The following is an 18875-nucleotide window of genomic DNA, read 5'->3' on the forward strand; positions in this document are numbered from 1 at the left end:
ATATAGAAAGCCAAGAGGGCCAAACTACAAAGGAGGAGCTATTGCATCATACTAAGAGTACAGAAAGCCAAGAAGGCCAAACAACAAATCAAACACGGTGTGGTAGATGCATATACTATGCCGTGGGGCATAACAGTCATACTGTGCTTTTTTTGTTCACAGTGGACCTTAAAGCTAGGGAGGAAACTCTATAGCAACTTCAACTATTTTGAGAAGGGCAAGGAAGGTGAAAAGAGAAATAGGAAAGCAGGAAAAGTACCACAATCCTGTTGTACAACACTCAGCAGCCCTGAAGGCACGAATGCAACAAGGACTCAGTATTTCTCTGCACTGAATACTCTCTCTTTCTGATTCTTGGTGCTGGCTGTGGCTTGAGAAATGTTAAGAAACAGGTAACGGAGATTGTCTGGTATGCCCTATGAAATGTAGAGAAACTACTCCCAAGCAGCTCACAAAAGCAGAAGGAGCAAGAAGTGCACACTCAATGTAAGTTCTTTATTTTTCAAACCATCACAGTTTGAAATTTCTCCCCTTGCTTGATGTGCAGAGAAAAGGGTCCAGGCCCTGAGAATCTGGGTAACTCACTGGCATTTTTAGAATTCTTGAGGCTTCTTTAGTTTTTCCTGTTGCCTTGAGAATATAATCATTTTGAGATGTCTGGTCTTGGGATTAGTTTGTTGGACGGGACAAACAAAGATTCTTACAGATGTCTCTTAACAAGTTATCTTCAAATGCTTTAATGTTTCCCCTTCAGGTTTTTTCTTAGATAATAACAACCGCACGAGGCTGATGTTTTAACTATGAGAATATTCAAGCTTTTAAAGTTTTTCACTTCTCCAACACATTTCCTCACTCAGGATGCATCTACACTGTAGAATTAATATGGTTTGATGCCACTTCAACTGTAATGGTTCAATGCTATAGAATGATATGAGTTATTGTTTTAAATGGTCTTTAGCCTTCTGACATATACTGGTGCCTCACTGAACTAAAAATTACAAGATTCTATAGCATTGAGCCATATTAGTTAAAGTGATGTCGAACAACATTAATTCTACAGTGTAGCTGCACCCCTCAATTACTTTTCTTCCAAACTGTTTATATTCAACTGATGAGGGGAAGATCCCCATGCAGGTACTGTGAATACTTTTGGCCCACTAGTAAACATTTACCAAAGCCCTCCCACTTTTTGAACGTTTTCTGCCAGTTTAGTTAGGCACTTTTCTAATTATTGCTTAAGAAGGCTGGTTGATCTTAGTTTAGCTAAATCATCTGATAGTGTTATATTTTTTAAAAAAAGAGAGAGAAAGGGATTTGAATCCCCCACCGTTTTTCCTGGATCCATGGTTCTTTATAAATGCTTTATTTTTTAACCCAATAAGCCTTTGGGGCATGATATATTATTGTATAATATATACTACATTTTACACTGTCTGGTTATATATGCCAATAAAGGCTTATTGGATTGGATAGATATACAACATGGATGCTATAAAGAGGTTCACTGTGATATGAGATAAGATGTAAAATAGAATGGGGGTGTGGTTTAAAAACCTTAAGAAAGAGTTAAGAAAAAGAAACTTGACCACTTTTTTCTAACAAAGCAAACTAACTCTTCTCTCAATATGAAAGAATTTGCATGCTAAACAATCTGTGTTTTTTCTCTCTTACCACCTTTAGTTAGGCAAAAAAAGTGGAATTGTAGTTTCACAAGGTCATTATTCTTCTCTGTCTGGGCTCCCAGCTTGCAAGTACAGCTCAGAATCATAACAGAGCTCCTCTCATGAATAGCTAGGGACTCTAAGCCTCATTAGAGAAATTATGTGTTTTTTAAAAAAACCTTTGGCAGAATATTTCAGAGTAGAAGCAAAAGAAACCATTTCATATGAGGATGTCCTTGAGTTGAGGGGCCGTGCTATGTGCATTCAATGGATGGTCCTTCATTTTCCACTCTCCAAGCAGATGAAGAAGAATATTAAACACTTGAGGTAAAGGAATGCATCTACATTTGGAGAGTTTGTAAGGATGAATTTGGAAGACCTTCACTGAATCTTTTACGTAGAAGCACTGCTTTTATTTTCAGTGCCTCCAACATTTCACAAAGCCATTTATTTCCTTCCTCTCCCGAAGAAGCAGACAGCAGAAAGCTTAGTCTGAGTAAAGCAGAGTTTGTGATAAAAGAAAGAGGTTTTTCATTATTTACAGCCATTCCTTTTGCCCACACCCCCATTTCAGATGACAAACATTCCTAGTGGAAATAGGCAGTGCTGTTTCTTACCCAACTAACATAAAGATCCTTTAAGTGGCAGGGAGGAAAGAAATAATAGATATGAAGGATGGGCTCACCTGAGAGTGGCTGGGACAGAACAATGTGGAAGTTTAACTAAGATATAAGACTCTTGTGCTATAGCACAATAAAGCATTTATGGTGCGTATGCTTACAAGCACAGCATCTTAATTCAAAGATCAGCATTGATACTGTGTCTTATTACTGCTTCATTATTTATATAAGGATGCTAAAAATCAGCTTTTAATAGAGGGCTGAGGATAAGTTAAACACAGGAAGCAATAGGTCCCTGATTGGGAAACCTTTATTTATGGCTCTATATTTGATTTGGAAATGTTCTCTAGCTGCAAATCTTTCCTTTCATAAGGTTCTTGTCTTCCTTTCCTTTGATCTCTTCTCCAGCTGCACATATTTTTTATTTCATTGCATTTGAATATGATGGCTGGAGACAGGAGAAGAGGATTCTCCTCTCTGGTGTATTGTTAATCTGATTATGACTTTCTCAGATAAGAGAGGATTTTTAAAAAGGAAATAAGTACATTTTTATACATACACCAAAAGGGCGGGGGGTCGAAAATGTCACAAGAGTGATGTTTGTTGCTTAGCAATTTGGTCCAATTTTGCGAAATATAACATGAGCAAGAACTGCTGGGGGGAGGGTAGTCAAATTTTATTTCTGCAGCAGAAATAAGCAATAGAGTTTACAAGGTCCAAAGTGAAACAACAAGAGGCCACTTTAGATATCCTTTTCAAGATTGTTCCCACATAAGCATTCAAATCCAGCATGGTTTTGACTGATGAACAGATTTCAAATTCCTGCTGCAGTCATGAAAACCCCTGGGAAACCCGAGGCAAGTCACACTCTGCCCTAAGAGGGAGAAGTCACTGGTATATTGTATAACAACAAAGCATTTGAAAGAACATTGACAACTATCTCAAAACATAACATTTTTGTGTATAATGAATCTATAGCATTTATAAAATGTTCTAAAGTTTATCATGGCAGGAAGCACAGTTATCCTATAGGAAATTCAATCAAAAGGAACTTTGGGCTTCTTTCTTTCAGGTAATATATTTAAATACAGGCAGTCCCCAAGCTACAAAAAAGATAGATTCTGTAGGTTTTTTTTTCTTAAGTTGAATTTGTTTGTAAGTCGAAACAGGCACACTTTTGAAGTGTAACTTCAACCCCTCTCTCTCTCTCTCTCTCCATATATAAATAGACACACAATAAAAGTGAAAAATGTGTATGTGTCCTGTTCTGTCTTCCAAGAACAGCCTTAAAACACTGGTAAGTAAATGAAAACTGCTTTACTGCAGCAAAACATAAAGTACAGCACACTCAGTGGAATAATGCAAAAGGAAGCAAGGAAGTCTTAGGGCAAATGCTGTTTTTAGTCTCTGATACAGTCCCAAATCAAATAGCAGTCTTACTTCAGACAAAGAAACAGCGATAAATCCAGATGCAGGCTCGGAGCAGGCACACAGGGAGCCAAGGCATTAGAGTCAGTTTGTTACCCGCAAGAGCTGGCTGCACCTGCTTCTGCTTTATAACCCTGGGTCCCCTCACAGTTGCTAGGGCAGTTCCTAATTACTCAGCTGCATTTCTGGTAGCTATCCTAGCTGAACGACGTCTCTGCTCTGTTTCCTTTTGCCTCTCCTGAAATGTGGGTACTTGCAAAATCTCCTCCTCAGATTCCAACTCACCCTCAGATTCATGAACACTTTCCTGCTCCCTTTCCTCTTCTGAAGAAGAGGAATCCCTAACAGTATGTGTGTATGTGGAGGAGGTGTCCACTTACACAGACAGCCTCCTGCCTCCACAAACAGCCATAGTTCCCACTGAGCAGGAGACACCAATGGCCCTCCCTGCACTGACATGCAGGTTACAGTGAGTGCCATGAACATGTAGCCCAAACCCTACCAATGACCTCTACAGACACCATTCTGCCCCCCCCCCCACCCAAATGAAGACTTTCAAGCAGGAACAATTTCATCCTAGATGTTTTGTTTTTTTCTCCAGAATGGACATCCCAGGGTTCCTTAATTTGCACGACCTCACCCATTGCCTCTACCGTAACCCTTTCATATCCCTTCCTATGCCACACAGTTAACAGAGAAATTGATCAGCAACTGAACTAGAGCTTTGGGGAGAATTCACTATGATTTATAAGAGTTGTACTTGACCTACATCCAGATAGCACTATTAACCCAACCAATGATGGATCTGGACCAAACTTGCCACTGATAATGGGACTTGCAGTATCTTCACTGATACTGTGACCCTCACCAACAATGGACTGGGACTAAACTTGGCACAGAGAAGCCCCATGACCAACTGAACATACTGCAGGGGTTTGTGGGAATGGACCTTGCTTATATATATATATATGCACCTTTGGATAGCATAGGGAAGGGTTAACCCCATGGGGTGTTTGTTTTGAAAAATGTGGCTGGTTATGGAAACAAAGATTGGTGATAAAGCTACAGTGGAGACACCTTTTCACCTGTTCTTAATTGTCAGTCCTGTCCAAGTTGGATATTTGTAACTCTGGGACTACCTGTATGGAATACAATTAACAGTTGAAATGCAGAGAAAAAGCTGGCTTTCTCACTTACATGTAAAAATATAGGATGGAGGAGGGAGTGTAAGGAGCAAGGTTTTTTGTAGCCTACTTGATCCTCTCATTTACATGGAATTGAGATCTCTGTTCAGCTTGGAAATTGGTAATGTCTAAGGTAAGAATGAGATTTTATTATCATTTTTACCACATAAAGCACTTCATTATGCACAAAAAAGCAAACACCCTGTCCTAGCTGAAGGAGCCTGGTACATAACATCTTCAGTGTGGGCTGGAAGCCAAACACTGCAGCAGGCTAATAATAGGAGATGATTTCATTAGCGTGGGACTTGCTCTTGAGTTCTGCCAGAGGCCTTGACTCTTTTGCCCCATCATTTCCCATTCCCACTCAATCCCTGCTCTGCCCAGTCTCATTTGGGCTCACAACACTGCCCTTCTTTATTGGGTTCTATTTTTGCTCAGACCAATTAGTCTTCCACAGAAAGTATTCTCACATATGTCCCAAGCTATATTTCAAGTGCCAAACTAGTAGACTTCATTATAGTAGACTTCATTAACCTTTCATATTTTTCCAACCCTCAAAACAGAATATCTGGTGACTCTAAAAATCAGGTGTGCTATTCCTATCATATCTAGGCTCAGACCCACTCAAGGAAATGTTTCCTGTTTGCTTAGCAAGAATCACTTTCAAGGACATTCAACCTGGTTCTGAACAAGAAATCTTAAAGAAAAGGGAGGAATTTTTGTCCCATCCATTGCTTGTAAAGGGTTTAGATGTCCACAGAGAACAATCTTAATGACACCATACATAAACAAGAGTCATAAGTAATTCCCAGAGTGATTTAAGTTGAGACTTAAATTTTGACAAATTCTACATTTGCTGTTATAGAGTACAGAATGCAGATACAAATGGAATTTATGTAATCTCAACACAATGCCTAAGCAAATATCTGTTGGTCTTGATTTCCAATAAATTCCCAGTTAGTTTCAATTCACTCAAAAAGTGTTTTATAAGATTAATTCATTTGAGAAAAACAGAAATATAGACAAAATACTGTATTACAAGGAGAACAGTTATTATTAAATCTGGTTGTGACAATTATATGTTAGTATGATATGCCAACATGAAAATCTATCTGTAGATTATAATATTTCATTTTTCTGACATTAACTAGAAAATAACTAGAAAATGAAATAAAACTGCCAACAAAAATTGATAGAAGTCACCAAGCCTTTAGTGTTTTGGGTTTAAACAGACTCTTTGCAGGCCATTGCAATGCAAATTAAAAGCCACCTGCATTTTAACAAGTTGCTTTAGGCATATAGTTCTACAGAGGCTTTGGTGCTATGCAGCTGAATGGCTTCCACTACTGAGTTCAATGGATGCTATATATCAAGAGATTCTTAATATTGCAATGTAACTGATGGCATCCTACAAACTGGTAGTAATATAATATATTGTGTACTAGCCACCTTTTGTTTGTTTATGCATGAACATATATTTATGTGGAGTCAAAAGAGAGGGGAGGTGGGGGAAGTCCAGAATTGTGGAGGAAAAGAGAAAAATAATGATTTGAGATTCAAATGAATAGCACTAGTTAAACTAATGAAATAAAATACTTGCATTTCTTTTATTATATGATGCAGTTTAAGGATGGTTTTCCTCCATCCTTATTTTCATTTTTTTTCCTTTTAGAAAAGATTGTTTGATGGATACCATAATTTCTGAACTCCTAAACCCAGATACATGAACATCACTAATGTCAGTGTAAAAAGCAAAACAACTACAATAAAGCTGTACATGTTCAAAATCTCTTTCTTTTTACCTTATTCTCCCCACCCCCATGGTCTCATAGTTAACCACAGCCATTTCAAGTATCATCTGAATGTTGACTCACTGGAAAAAGAGTTCTCGATATTTTAGTGAAACATAATTCTATTTCAGTTCTGTGACATATTTTGTAGAACAATATAAAATCCTTTTGGTGTGCCTTGAATTTTATTGGGATTAGAATTCCTAGATAGGGGAACAAGGGCTAAGGTAGTGATGAAAAAAAAACACCAGTCAGGATGAGGGAGGACTGAAGAGAGAGAGGGAGGCTTGAAATGGAAATTTACCAGCTGAAAGCAGAGAGCTTGGACAAGTGGAAGGTTCAAAACCTTTTTGCCTATTAACAAGCAGGCACAGGAGATGGCAGGAGGGGGAACACATGCTATTGAAGAAAAGTAGACACTGGAATACTGATAAGAGGGAAAAAACAAAGAAATTAAATCTGTGTACATGCTTAAAGCATACTCAAAGTTTTGACAGTAAAGTAAAGCTGTGTCCCCGTGTTTGTGTGGTATTTTTTTCCTGTTCACCTGGCAGGGTGATTTAGCCAAATAAATCTGTTGAACGATTTCCTTGCTTCTAGTGTCTCATTGGATAGAGACCCTAGAGGCTTGGGACAAAGTGAAATAGAGGGACAAGGCAGAGCATCCCATCACTAGATTTCAAATCCCTTGTACCATTACAATTATTCTCTCCATGTTATATGACATATTTTGGTCCTGAAATCTAAGAGGCTGGGATGTTCCTGGCTTGATTTCCTACTTGGGATGTTTAAGAAGCAGGAATGAAAACCTTTTTACAACCAGATTAGGGAACTGTGGCCCCTTAAGCTATTTTTGGACTGCCTTTCCCATAATCCAAGTATGGGCAAGTAGTATTCAATTGTTACAATTTTTGTGGCCCCAGACAGTCCCATGAGCTCCTCAATCCCATAAAAAATTGTTTAAAAATCAGGCAAAATTTTCACAACAAGGAAAATGTATTAAACCTACAGCATACGACAAGCACCCCAGTGTTCCAGACTACCTCACATATCTTCTATTTCCCTCAAAATAGTAATAGGTAGGGGAAGAGTGTGGGCAGATATCTGCAGGAGGAAATTACCTCTTGGTCTCCATGCAGGTACTTGTTGTTGACATGATTTTTTCATCTTTAGTTGGGTAGACTAGGGATGATGGACTCTGCAAGTGAAAAACATTGGAGAAATCACTATTCCCACTCCTGTTCTGTTTGCTGCTGTGTGCATGTCAAAATTTTGTATATTTGGCAGTTTGCTAGAGCATATATGTTGAACAACAAAGTATGCAGGAAACAATCCAGGCACTTAAAAAAGAGGGCTCTCAATAACATATGTCCCTTTCAAGGTGGGTTGTCAATTCCCACATCTAAAAGGATTCTAACAAATCCCCTTCTTGCTGTGCCTATTCTATCCTTCTCTTTTCTACATGCTGAAATAAAACTGAATGCATTTGAAGTGTGACACTTTTCCTGCAACTTAAAATACGGTCAGATTCCTGCTGAGTCTGATGCCAGCATTCTGCCATCTCTGAGCTAAGCAAGGTTGTTTCAGATCTAAGTGGATGACATTGTCCCTTTAAGGGATGATTTTCCCCACCCCCAGCTTCCAACCTCCCAGAGAAACTCTGTTTTCAAAAGATAAGGGCATCATAACATATTTTCTTGCATTCACCATGTTATTTTTTTTGACAGCATCAATTTCTCCCCCCGCCGTCCAAGTTCCTTAAGGATTAACTCGAAGGATGCTGTTCTTCACCAGGTCACCTGTATCTCCTTTGCTTTTTGATTTTATTTTATTTTAGTGCAGATTAAAATGGCTACATCAGATATGTAGGACAAGACAAGAATTTCATCTTCAAAAGCAAATACATTTTACCATGTTTTTTACACTAGAACTTTGACAGGCTGTAGATATAAAACATTGGGAAATCTTGTATAGAGGACACAGCTCTTTATTTTTATATCATTTAATAATGTGCTTCTGTTAGCGTGTTACATAAATACTACTTCTGCTACAAACCCTTTGTACAAAAAAAATCTCCCACCTACTAATTGCTAGTAACTGCTTATTATTACATCAACTTGGTGTAGTGATTTGAGTCTTGGACTAGGATACTGGGAGACCAAGGTCTGAATTGTAACTCAGCCATGGAAACTCACTGGGTGACCTTGAAGAAGGATACACACTTAGCCGCAAAGGAAGTGGACAACCACCTCTGTACAAATGTTGCCAATAAAACCCACCTGATGATACAATCTCCTAAGAGTTGTCAAAAGTGAAAAATAGTTTGAAGACTCACAAGAGCACAATTATTAACAAAGGGTTTGCCCCATTTTTGCCACTTAAGCATAGGTCAACTTCTTCAAAAGCCAGCTATTTACTGGTCAGAAGGATATTTTTAGTTAACAAAAAAATTTCAGAATGAAACATTGTTCCAAAAAATCTGTCTATATCTATAGACATTTTTTCAGATCATTGATGTGCAGTCAGGTGAAAATGACATGCTTAAGTTGTCCTAATTTGTGGGAACATTGGCATTCTCCATTGGGAATAAAAATAGCTACATTATACCATGTTGATGGTATCAAACATCAACACATAAGTTTCATTGGAGTCAGAAATGTCAATTCACTCCAGCAAGGTTTTTTTTAAAAAAAATCTTTATGCATCATGATATAGATATACTGATTTAAGTTTAGTCAAAAAAGGGTGCAATTTAATTATTGCAAAGTATACATTATCGTCTTCCATGTTAGTGGGGTAGTCAAAGTGCTCCACATTGCCTGGCCAACCAATGGAATAACAAGACCACATCACAATGTATGAGTTAAAATATGGACCCCTTTATTAAATGCCACCTATTTAAATGCTCCTTAGTGATATTCAAAAATTAAAAGGAGGGAGCAACCAGCTATGGGAGCAACTGAAGCAGTAGTCTCTCCTAGACCTCTTCTCCACCTTACCCCATATGAGAACATTGTAGCCCCAAATGAAAAACCAGGTAGCAATCTGGAAGGCTGACCGAAGGGTGTTAACCCACAAGCTGCATGGCCTCTAGAGAGGGTGTATACCATTGAAACCAGCTCCAGGAACAGTCCCTTTTATATTCATGTACAAATCTAGAAATATTAATCAAAAATCAACTCAAAAGATCTGGGTCAACTTATTCATGAGTCAGTATGAGCATTGCACTTCAACATTTATTTATTTTAAAGGTGCATCTCCTTCTTTGGGTAGTGTGGTAAAAGGCAACAGCATCAGCCCCCTCTGAAATCTCCACTATCCCACTACTTCTGGCCTTTTTTGAATTGGGGGGGGGGGGGGGCTTTTTGAATGTTGGGAGTGGCGTGAAGCAGTGGCTGAGGCCACTGAACCCTTGAGGGAGCCAGGGTGCTTTCCATTCTCCAAAATATGACTCTAGATTTCTCCAGGGATCGTATTGAAATCCCTAATTTTGGTCCCTAAACCTGTTAGGGTTACTTTTGAGAAAGCTGAGGTCGTGGCTGACATTTTGTCCAGGGCGCATAGATGTATTGATTTACCAACCCCAGATTCCTTTGTCTTGCTTTCCTGGTTGCAGAAATTTTGGAAAGTCAACATTTTCCCATCTCTCGCTAATCTGTGTCATATTTACAACAATATTATTAACTTTGTTGAGTGTTTTTTGCCACAGGTGATCTCCCATGGCTGAGTATGAAGATTGTCTTTCAAGAGTAGAGTCTTGGTGATAGGTCTGTCAGTGACTGGAGACCTATTCTGGACCCATATGGTCTTTTGCAATAAGGTCATAGATTTCCAGGTGGGAGGTGGTCCAAACAAGGGTTTACTTGACATTCCTTCCATTTGGCATGTTTCTCCCTTTTGGTCCTCTATTTGTGCCTCCTCAAAATCCACAGCACTGTTGATAACAGATAACCTCCAATTAGAACACTCGTGGGCCAGGGATTCCCAGTTTTCAATGCTTATTTTATATTTTTAAAGTTAACTTTAAGCCTATCTTTACATCTCTTTTGCTGTCCACCAACATACTGTTTTCTGTTCTTGAGCTGAGAAAAAGTAACTGCTTAACTAGTATAGAGGGGACATGACCAATTTCCTCCCTCACTCCTGCAGTTTGCACATGCACACATAAATAGCAAGCTCAGATATCTCAATTTCTCTTCTTCACTTCTTTTCAAACTGTTAAGTGATTTTGCATTACTTCCTGTTACATTTTGAGAGGCTCTACAGTGAAATACAGCAGTTTCTAGTTCTAATGTGGGGTTTTCTTGGGGGGGGGGGCTTATCTGGGGTGGAGTGTGTTTTTGCATATTTTGAAGGTCAAATGAGGTCCAGGATCATATATAATGACTGTGCTATATTTTCCCCATGTCTCATCGGTATATCCGCAGAAAAATTGAAGGTAAAGTCCTATCTTGTTCATTGTGTTCATAGTTAAGAATCTTTTTGAGAAAAATGACCCCATGGCATGGCTATGAAGAGTGTGACAATGTGTTTCTCAAACATGTTGGAGAACTGTTGCATCAAATGGAAAATGGTATGGTGTGTTCTGGGCTTCTTGCAACCAGGGATGGCTTGGAAAATGTCCTGTGTTGGGAAAGTATTTTCTACAGCTCCCCTCCCATAATGCCCTGAGAGACCTCTTTCTAGCTAGACATTCATGGAATAAGTGTTTCACTGCTGGCTGTTTCTTCCTCCTATCACTTGTTTTTTTTTATGTTTCTCTCATTACTGCCATCTTTCCCTCCCCTCTTCCATTGCTTCCACTGCCATCCACAGATAATGGCACTGATGGAGAAATAAGATTTTGGAGTGAGTTTTGTGTGTAATGGTTTGAGAGTTTAGACAAGGAGCGTGACCAGGTTTCACTTGGCCACAAAACCCATCAGGTGACCTTGAGCAAATTATACTCACAGAAGGGCAATACAAAACCCTTTATGATATGAACAAATCTTGCCATAACTTTGCCTTAAGGTGTCAAGTAATTGGATATGATTTGAAGGCGTTGACAATGTTCAGTTTAGGCAAAGAAATCACATAATATAGCTGTTATCAGCAATCGGCTCTTAGAAAAATATTTCCTTTTCATAAAGTTTGTGGGATCTGATGACAAAAACATGTTTCATTTTCCTCACTATATCTTGGACTTTAAATTTTTATGTCTTCACATTTTTAAAAAAATCCTTATCTCTCTTTCCATGTGTTGCAAAAAGTTTTGGGTACTTAAAGAGCACAATGCCACCTGCCATGATTTCTGCCCATTGAGTGATTTATTTGGAATATGACACAGTCTTCTTTTTCTTGAATTGTGGTCTCGCTCCCCCCCCCCCATGTGTGTGTGAGAGAGGCACAATTACTGTGTTATTACCTGTGTCTTCTGTTGAAGTGGGTGCATCTTAAAAACACTTTGAATAAATACTAAGGAAATGCAGTAGGGATAGCAATAAATACATCATTTGAAAGCTCCAACGGTGAGTATTGGTTTTGAAATCTAAACAAAAAGACCCAATTAAAGGATTTGTTTTGGTCTCTATCTCAAAAAGAGTAGGTTTAGTCTGCAAGTTGGGGAGAAACAGGTGCATGGATGCATTAATTGTTACTGCTAAATAAAGGTTACTTTTAGCAAATGTACATGAAAAAAATCTTATATAAACTAATTCTTAGATCAAGTTTCTTAAGTTGAGAAATGTAAAATGCGATTGATACTGTATAAATTAATTTAGTCATTGAATTATTCCTTTTGTCCCTTTTCTTTTACATCAGCATTTAATCTATTCATATGAAAGAATATTGATCATCTATAGGCCATTCAAGGATATAAGAGTCAGGAAGAGCTTGAGATTAAAAATACCACCTATTTTGATGGGCAAGTGAAACTTATTTTCTGACATTGTTGTTTTTTTGTAGGAAGGCTGAAACGTGTTTACAGAGGCCAACAGGAAATCCATTTGAATGCTCACTTTGAAATAAAGAGATGAGACAAGTATGAAATAAAAGGACAATTTTTACTTATTTTACAGCTGCAACCTGCAGAAAAAAGAAAGGAATAAATTCACCTAATGGGTATAGTAAAGGGCTAGGTGTCAATCCTGAGACTACACAGGCCCCCTTGGGCCAGCACCTAAACCCCAAGGGCAATCCAAATTATCATGGTCACTCACCCTGACTGTTTAACGGAAAGTCATCCTGGGGGTGCTCCCTCCCAAACTACAGAGTTTTTCAAGAGTGAGAAAACCCCCATTCTAGCCCCAAGGGGAGCCCCCTTCCCAGCAACCCAAGCCACAGAATGCAGAGAGGCCATTCCAGAAGCCCACCCTTCACCTACAAAGGAAGTGCCATGGTGCTTACCGAATTTACTTTAAAAATGTACAATGCCACAAAAAGTGAGAGATTACTTTTCCCCACAAGCCAATCATGGATTCAATCTCCCTCCTCAAATAATCTGCCTTCATGCGAAAAAACTCATTGTATGAAGCCAAGCAAGCCCAGCAAAATCCCAGCAAAGAAAAGATGTCAACAAAGTTGCTTTTGAGAATTTTCTCAATAGTGATGGGCGTCAAATTATTGCCCAGTTCCATACCAACATCCCCAGCCACCAATGAATGATAATTGGCAGCTGTGTAAGAGGAGTTCCCTACATTCAGCTGATACACCTGTGACAGCCCGCCAACCAGCCAGACACAATATGCACTAGTGGCAAAAGTGCTCACTCCCAGCCACTGCTGTCCATTTTGCTGTACATTAGACTGCCAAGGCCCCTTCCACACAGCTGAATAAAGTCCCACATTTTCAGCTTTGAACTAGAATATATGGCTGTGTGGAGTCAGATAACCCAGTTCAAAGCAGATATTGTGGGATTTTCTGTCTTGATATTCTGGGTTATATGCCTGTGTGGAAGGGCTCCCAGACTGCCCCTGATAAGCAGCTTGTGATGTACCAAATCGGGGAAAACAAATACACAGAAGTACTCAGGATACCATTTACTTAGAGCAGATGTAGTAACTGGGTTAAAGGTGTTAACATACTCAGGTTTCTGGCCAGATCTCTGTGAAGCTGCCCTGCTTCATTTCTTCCATGATTCCAGGCCAAACCCCTCCAAGACTAATAGGAGCTGTTAGCATCACCTTGATACCCACCAACATTTTCCAGCCCCAGATCCTGGCTTGTGCCAGCTGTCATCAGTATGTGATCAGTCGGTGTCTTAGGACACTTAAATGAGACAAAATCATTCTCATAAATGACCCCACAACAGAACTTTGGGATGCTGACTCCTGGCTTTTTTCGCTGCCAACTGCCCCTGTTTGAAAGGCTCAGTTTTGGCCAGTAAAGCTGCCTGGTCAAAATCTGCTTGCTCCCACTTGGACTCTTATTTTCTGTTGGAATTCTGGAGAGAGAAGGCTTGGGAGGTGTGTGTTCTGTCCCTCGAACTAACTTGTAGGTTCCCAATTCTTGGTGATAACAAGAGTTAGAAATTCACACTAAAAAGGTGTAACAATACACAAAATAGTAATTTAATTGGAAGAAGGATCAGTACCCTAACTCCTTCTAAAGTGTGACTTTGTCTTTTTTTAACACCTCTGTTAAGTCTTTTTCCTCTTCAAACTGCAGATTTTGTTCTTTAATATTTTAAGTTTGTTTGTTCATGTCTTGAGCATGTTTTCTTCAGTTTTTGTTTTCCTAGATTTCCTAGATTTTCAAATGGAGTTTCTTAAACCTTAAATGTGAAATATGTTGAATCCTATAGAGTCCTGGCACCCTTTGACTAGCTGCTGAGGAGAACTAAAGGACTACAATTTTTGACCTTAATTTTTTTTTAAAAAAAACAACCTAACAAAGCAGAGACTATTAACACTTTCAAGATATGCTTGTTAAGTGTACATATTTTAGGAGTCACTAGCATATATTGCATACTGTCACTTATTCTGGTGTCGTTGGGTCCAGTCAATGTTCAATTGGAGATTATTAGTCTTTCTCACTTTCTTCCACCATGCCTGCAAGACTTTGTTATATACTCTTAAGAAGAACTTTTAAAAATGATGTAAGAAATCCTATGTAAGAAATGCAATTTAGTGAGAGGTATTGAACAAGGAAGAGATATTTTTCTCTGGGACTGAGTAGATATCATCTGTGGAGGAGAAATCCTAAATCCAGAGAGCTCATCCAGACTGACCAAATGTGACAGGTCATAGTGGTTTTATTTACTGTTCTGACCACATTTCTTGCCTAGAATGAAACAATGGGTCTTGTGTATCAGTGTATTTTCTGGTGATTTCTGTGAGTTGCTGAAACTTATTCACTTCTCAGATGAATGCAATGCTTGTTTGTGTGTTCTCATGTGTTCTAGTAGATCCTGAACTCCTGATTCATATGTGCACTTCTTAATATAGTTCATTTCATTTTGTTTCAGGGTAGTGTTTTTTATGTACATGTATGTGGACTGTTGTTATTAAGCTTCAATGCCTTTGTTCTCACTTTCAGAATGATTGCTTTCTGACCTGTAAAACCAATTTCCTTTTTTATTTCCCACCACACACACACAGTATTATTAGTCTATGAATCCTCATGGTAGAGTGGTGTGAGTTTCTGAGTAGAGGTCAAAGGGTGCTTCCACCAAAACGCATGACAAGATGTGGGTTTTTAAAAATGTGGAACCTCAAAGGGAGTCCAAACACAGACCCATCAATCCCTTTGCATAGTGCCCTACTGTCCTTGCAGCTTTTTTTTGGGGGGGGGGGGGAGTGGATTTAAATTGATGGTAGACAGGGGACATCTGGCAGAAGCATTTTAAAATTGACTCCAGAGATGTGCATATGAGGTCCAGCACATAATGGAGCAATTAAAAAACTACCCTTGGATTTCTGTCTTCCCACAATTGTTAATTTAAGCTCTGTTTAACATTACAAAGTGTAAAATATAGAATTTGAAAGAGATGTATTTGCTTTCCACTTGTGCTTCCCTGAGCCACCTGTGTCTCCATTTGACAACTGATCAGCTGTTTCAGGCTTTTCAGAAACATACGTGCTCTGGAGAAGTTCACACAGGAGGGAGGGGAGAAGAGAAAGAAAGCACATGTTTTCCATGAAGGATATATATATATCTCCAAGAAAATTCTATAATAGATTTATGATGTTGGTACCTACTTGAAGGCATGTAACACAATGGTTAATTTACAGTGTCAGGTTTTCTGATTTCTTCAATATATATATATATATATATATATATATATATATATATGAAATCAGAAAACCTGACACTGTAAATTAACCATTGTGTTACATGCCTTCAAGTAGGTACCAACATCATATACATACACACACACACACACTAATTAAGTCTTATTTTTAAAGAAATAAGTTGGAAGTTGGGAAGCAAAAGGGGTGTGGTGGGCTAGGTCAACAGGAGAAGTTATGAGATAGCAAAGTGAAAGTGATCAGCAACAGTGGAATTGAACCCACTCTCCCAAAACCACTCATCAAATCTCTGAGGAACATTTGGGAGCAAATACAACTGCAAACTCCCATCAGAACTGGATGCAAAATTGCTTGCAACTATATACAACAGAATAATAATTCAGATGACTCCTAATTAGCCAAAATTATTTGTCACAGAAACCAATGAAACATGTTAAATCATGACAGAGTTTCCCCATTATTTTCTATGGGAATTAAGTTCAATTAACTCAGTTTGCATGCAACCAAATTTCTTTCCTTTAACATACAGTGATTTTTCACATCATAATCAGTCTGCATGTAGCACACCACAGTTTCAGTGAAGATCTTATAATCATATGCAAGAACAGTCAGAGCAATGCTTTCTTGCTTTTTCAAGTTTACTCCTTGACTTTCTTGTCCTACATGCCATCTGTTGTGAGGGCATATGGATTGGGCCTCAGTCCTGTGATGAGCAGATAGCAATACCACCAGAGATTAAATAAACTAAGATAGAGAAAAGCAGCAGTAACTGTAATACAGTCAGGGGTGAATGATGTGCTACTTTAAAACTGCTAATTTATTTAGTATTCAGGCTTCACAGAGGAATCTTTTGTCACATCATCCATCACAGAGTGGCACTGGAGAGATGGAGTTTAGAAAAATTAAAAACCTGTTTGTTACTGTAAACCAAAGAGCATGAACAACATCCATCAAACACAGACAGAGGTGGAAGATAAACAAGAGTTGGTTGGAGCCAATTGATGTGCACTGATTTCTTCTTAACATCGATTTATTAAAATACTTCAGATGGAGATTAACTACCTGTAGTGCAATATTTGTCTCCCTCCTCCACTGCATGGCTGCACATAGAAAAATGAAACACTTAACATTAATTGGGGAAAAACCTCTCTCTTTTACATAGTTTTGCAGGTTGTGATAGCAACAGAATTTAAAAATACATACTATGAGATCCAGTATGATAAAGTGGTTTAGGCATTGGACTGAGACTGGGGACAGAGTTTCCCCTCTCAAGCCATGGAAATCTACTCGGTGACTTTGGGCGAGTCACACACTCTCAGGCCCAGAAAACCTAATGATGCATGTTCACCTTAGGGTTGCCATGTCAGAAATGACTTGATGGCACACAACAACAAATACAACTAAATTTTTCAGTTGTATAGTCATATGACCAGCATGTCTTCCACAGTAACAATAAAAATTGCTTCTTCTACTTCTCCTTGATATTCACATTATGTATCTTAATCAGGCCAGGTGAACAAGTGTTGAACCTACTCCTAGATTCCTTTCTTATCTCAGTTTCATTTATCCAGATTTAAAGAGAGAATAATAGTAGCCATCCAATTTTTTTGGAGTCTTGTGATTATAAGTCTGAATTTTAACGACTACATATATTTATAAGGAAAAATGTTAACCACCACATATTTTGTCTCATCCTTTGGTTGCAGTTAAAGACCATCCAGGAAGAGGTGAGCCTACTTTCATGAAATGTTGCTGCTCTTCTCAAATGTGTAGATTTCTCTTTTAAAATCCTGTTATTTTAACTATTAAAGACCATTACACTACCAAAATGTTGTCAACAGCTGCAACAAGCTAGAAATAAGGAAGGATTTTGTTTGGTTTACATGTTTAAATGAACCAATTGAGATTACACTTCCCAGTCTGATGTATAGATTAAACACAGTTATATTTTGGATTACACATTTCTCCAATGTGTTTTTGTTGGAGATGTCTTCTTCTCAAGAATCTTTAAAAGGAAATTGTCAGAATGTCTGTATGTATAGGAAATGTTGTACAAATGTGTGTTTGATGGCTTTTTAAAAAAAAATTGAGGACTCATAGTTTCTAGTGGTGACTCATTCCTTTTTGGTTAACTGTAATTCAATAAAATCTTTATTGCATTTTCCAGTGTTTCCAACAAAACTGCCAAGTTTATATCTGAACATATCAATGGAATAGACATTCCATGTCTTTTGCTACTGTTGAGTTCTGAGTATTATTTACTTGATTATAAAGCCCAGTTTGATGGGACACAATCACTATTCTGTTCTCCATTACCCACCCAAAGCTGTATTACTCAGAGATCTCTTTGAATAAATAAAATGACCTAATGAGTTAGTTCTCTGCCATGGAATTCAAATGCCTGTATTAAAATGTCAAACCAAACTCACCCTCTTGCCCCTAGCCTTTTTATTTGACTAAAAAGACAGAAGAAAGAAGCAACTTGAACCATGACTTAAGCCTAGTTTACTCATTGTGCACAAAGAGGAGATGGGTGAATAGGTCATTTTACTGTATGTGCATATCACAACACCCAGCTCCATTCCATGTACACATGTCCAAGCCTTGTTTTGCTACTGAACCATCCCAAACTCAGCAAAAAGCAAACACCCTCGCTCATTCTGCACACAAGAGGCATGCGAATGATATGAAGTCTTTTGTACTTTGCATATGAGAATAGTGTGAGTTAAATGAAAATCCAACTATTTAATTTTGACTTCCTTACTGCATTCATATTCCATGGGCATGTGGCTGTTATTTTCAGATCTCTTTTTATTTTCTCTCTGTTAAATCTGGAATGGGAGTAATTAATTATAGACTCCCTTGAGCCTATCACAATAACCTTGGGAATTGGATAACAGTCTACATAGGCAAGTCATGTTGTCAGGATAATTTTATTGCAGCTTGATGCTTTTTGTGCTGTTCT

At 38.4% G+C, this 18875-nt stretch overlaps 1 long non-coding RNA gene across 1 annotated transcript; it reads left to right on the forward strand.

Moving 5' to 3' along the window:
• Positions 1-25: 25 nt before the first annotated feature.
• Positions 26-18614, forward strand: LOC134298935 (uncharacterized). Its single transcript, XR_010006058.1, has 3 exons — positions 26-486; positions 12627-12702; positions 17617-18614. It is a non-coding gene; the product is annotated as an uncharacterized LOC134298935 (long non-coding RNA).
• Positions 18615-18875: the final 261 nt, after the last annotated feature.

The sequence above is a fragment of the Anolis carolinensis genome, chromosome 4, assembly GCF_035594765.1.
Source record: "Anolis carolinensis isolate JA03-04 chromosome 4, rAnoCar3.1.pri, whole genome shotgun sequence".
In the NCBI taxonomy this organism is placed as follows: domain Eukaryota; kingdom Metazoa; phylum Chordata; class Lepidosauria; order Squamata; family Dactyloidae; genus Anolis; species Anolis carolinensis.